The sequence below is a fragment of the Cicer arietinum genome, chromosome 7 (assembly GCF_000331145.2).
Source record: "Cicer arietinum cultivar CDC Frontier isolate Library 1 chromosome 7, Cicar.CDCFrontier_v2.0, whole genome shotgun sequence".
Classification (NCBI taxonomy): domain Eukaryota; kingdom Viridiplantae; phylum Streptophyta; class Magnoliopsida; order Fabales; family Fabaceae; genus Cicer; species Cicer arietinum.
Genome location: NC_021166.2, coordinates 22560998 through 22564684, shown reverse-complemented (window position 1 = coordinate 22564684; position 3687 = coordinate 22560998).

Sequence of the window (3687 nt, the reverse complement as noted above, 5' to 3'; positions counted from 1 at the left end):
TTCACAAATGGGTGATTGTTTGTGTGGTACCTTATCTTTGTTTCATATAAATATTAAAAAAAAATGAATTTGTTTTAAATTATTTAAATAAGGAATTTACATTTGCTTTACAACCCTTCCTTATTTTTACATACTCGTGTGCATGTTATTAAGTTTTTTTTTTATTTTCAACTGTTCACGCACAAGTGCAACCTCCAACGTTTCTCTTGTTATTTCGTACGCATTAAGTATATTAATTAATTAGTATTTTGTTTTGAGTAACTAAATACACACACTAAAATTGTAAGTAGAATTTTGAGTTCACTACGGAAGAGTTTAAATCCAAAATTATAATTACATTGATTATGTATTTAATAAATATTTAAAAGGTAAAAAGGAAAAATTCTTAATAAGATATTTAGCATGGTGACGAATTATAACAACTCATATTTTTATCTTTTTGTTTTCATAAAAAAAAAAAAAAACATAGATTATTAACATTACTTGTCGAAAATGTCTAATCTATATTTTACCCTATCTTTTTCCTATAAGTGCTTTTAATCAAACAGATATATTTAAGAAATTGATTTACATCACTTGATGTGTCTAAGTAACTATAACATGCTAATATTTTGTAATTATTTTTTTTTATTCAAAGCGTTGGAAAAAAAAAGCAAAAAAATAAAGAATTCAATGATAAATAACTACTCTTAGCCAATCGTCCTTAAAGTTAATCCACTCGTTAGCACCCACATTTACGTATATATTCTTTTGATAATTATTCTAATATTTTGCATAAAACGGTTACATTTTTGTAATATTAACTAAAAGGAACACATTCTTCCCAATTATTCCAATTATTTCAATTACACTCTGATCATGAATAAGAAATTTGACAAGGGTTAAGGGAACCATTTAACACGAACGAGGGATTTGGAATCTTCATCTAGTTAGTACATAAATTTATTATATAACATTTATTTGAAAACTTTGATTTCGAAATATTTACGCTCTCATATTAAGTGTGATTAATCTTGAAAAACAACCTCGATACATTTCTTGTAAGAAACATGGGATATTACAACATTTACACCACAACTCTTTTTTGTTGAATTTTTTAGTAGTAAATAACACAGCACTGTTCATTATTGTGGAACATACCTAAGAATAAAAGAATTCTTTAGTAGGCAATCATCAAAAAAAATAATATAAATATTTTCATTTGTTTAAATATATTAATGAAAAGAATTCCATAAGACCCAATATTTCTATTTCCACGTCCAACTTTTCTCACACAAAATTTGTTTATTTTTTATTTTTTATTTTTTATATGTCTCCAAATTTATTTTTCGTTAGTCTCTGTGTAGAAGATTTTAACGTTTTATTTGTCCACCATTATCGACCTCTTTCGGATATAGGCGAAGAGACAAAGGTAGACACGGAGATTTAGAACTTGCTTTAAACATAAACACTGAGCGGCAATTACTCAATCAGATTCAGAATAAAGCCATTAAGTTGGTGACATGCAATGAGTGACTCATCAAAAAACCATCCAATCGAACATTCTATATTGAAAATAGGAATATTTTAATGTTCTATTCCAAGTTATGGATGAGACTCCGAAAAGATACCTTTCTATTTTTAGTGGGGGTGGAAAGATAGTTAGATAAAATAAAAAAAAAAAATAAAAAAGCTATCTCTTTTCATTGGTTTGTTTGTTTCCCTATAAACATATATGATAAAAGTATATATTTGTCAAAATTTTCTATTTGATTAAATAAACTCGTAACAGTGTATTGTCTCATAAAAAATACACATTCAATCAACATTATCATTTGCAAACTATAGATTTCGAACAAGAGAAAAATAAAACCTATTACTAATCACCTAATTGTTATGTACACAAAATTATTATGATCTATCATAATCAGATAAAGCCTCAACAACAGAAAACATGGTGATTAAATCTCAAAAAGGGTGAAGGCTTCTACTCAATCCATTCATGTTGGTAAAGATCCCAAGTAAATTGGGCTTGTAAGGTAAAAACGATCTTCGTTTATTGTTATCTTTCCTCATTTTGTTCATGACATAAAACTTCTCGTGAGCCGATAATGTAGATTTACTTATGTCATCCTTTCCCTTTTTGACAACGATGTTTTCTACTTTTGCCTTGTTGGCCATTGATGGCACTGAAGGGTTCAATAAAACAAAAGCATCTTTATTGTCACTGTTACTTCAAAGGTTCAAGTTTTGTCGAAATCTCCACAACTTTGAGGATCCTGTGGAGTTACTTTTTTCGTAACACTCATTCGAAGCCTTTATCTCAATCATCCTCCTATTTTTCAAGGGCTCGTTATGTGCTTCGTTCGAAACACCACTCGATCTCGAGTTTAAATTTTCAGACATCTCAACAAAAATCTTCTTTAACCGTGGTCGAACATGTGATGCATCATTATTTGGTACATTAAATAAGAGAATAGAATTGTCAAAATTAGGGAGGATTGGTCGTATTTTTCCATTTTCAAATATCTCATCTGCAAATATAGACGTTCCTTGGACATCGGTGCATGCAAAACTAAACTCTTGCTCCTCAAAATTTTCTTTAGCATTGTTGTGTGTTTGATTTTGGATAAAATAATATGTATCACTTTTTTTTGGAATGGGAGCAAAGCCACTAAAATCAAAAAAATCTTGGTTGTCATTTTCTTGTTTGCTGCAACAATATGTATCAAATTCTTCTTGGGTCGGAGAAAAACCTTCAAATTCAAGAAAAGGGTGGGGCATACATAGAATTGATAGCGCTTGCACTCTTAACATTTCTATGTTTGGGGATGTTTTATGCATTTTGTTGCAATTGTAAGATTAAAATGTGTCTTGAGATTAATTGAATGTTGGAAGTGATTGCAATATGAGAAATATTTATATATAAATAAAAAGAGAAGGTTAAATTTTGTTGGTTAAACGGAAATCGATTTGCTGGGATATTTTGGGAGGTTATTACACATGGAAGGTGTGAAAAGTGTTCAGATGTTTGTGTGGTACCTTATCTTTGTTTCATATAAATATTAAAAAAAACGAATTTGTTTTAAATTATTTAAATAAGGAATTTACATTTGCTTTACAACCTTTTCCTATTTTTACATACTCGTGTGCATGTTATAAAGTTTTATTTTGTTTTCAACTGTTCACGCATAAGTGCAACCTCCAACGTTTCTCTTGTTATTTCCTTCGCATTAAGTATATTAATTAATTAGTATTTTGTTTTGAGTAACTAAATACACACACTAAAAGTAAAATTGTAAGTTGAATTTTGAGTTCACTACAAAAGAGTTTAAATCCAAAATTATCATTACATTTATTATGTTTTTAATAAATAATTAAAAGGTAAAAAGAAAAAATTCTTAATATGAAATTTAGCATGGTGACGAATTGTAACAACTCATATTTTTATCTTTTTGTATTCATAAAAAAAAAAAAAAGTAGATTATTAACATTACTAGTCGAAAATGTCTAATCTATATTTTACTGTCTTTTTCCTATAAGTGCATTGACTCAAAGTCATATATTTTAGAAATTGATGTGCATCACTTTATGTGTCTAACTAACTATAACATGTTAATATTTTATAATTATTTTATCTTTTCTATTTAAATCATTGGAAAAATAAACAAAATAATAAAGAATTCAATGATAAATAACTACTCTTAG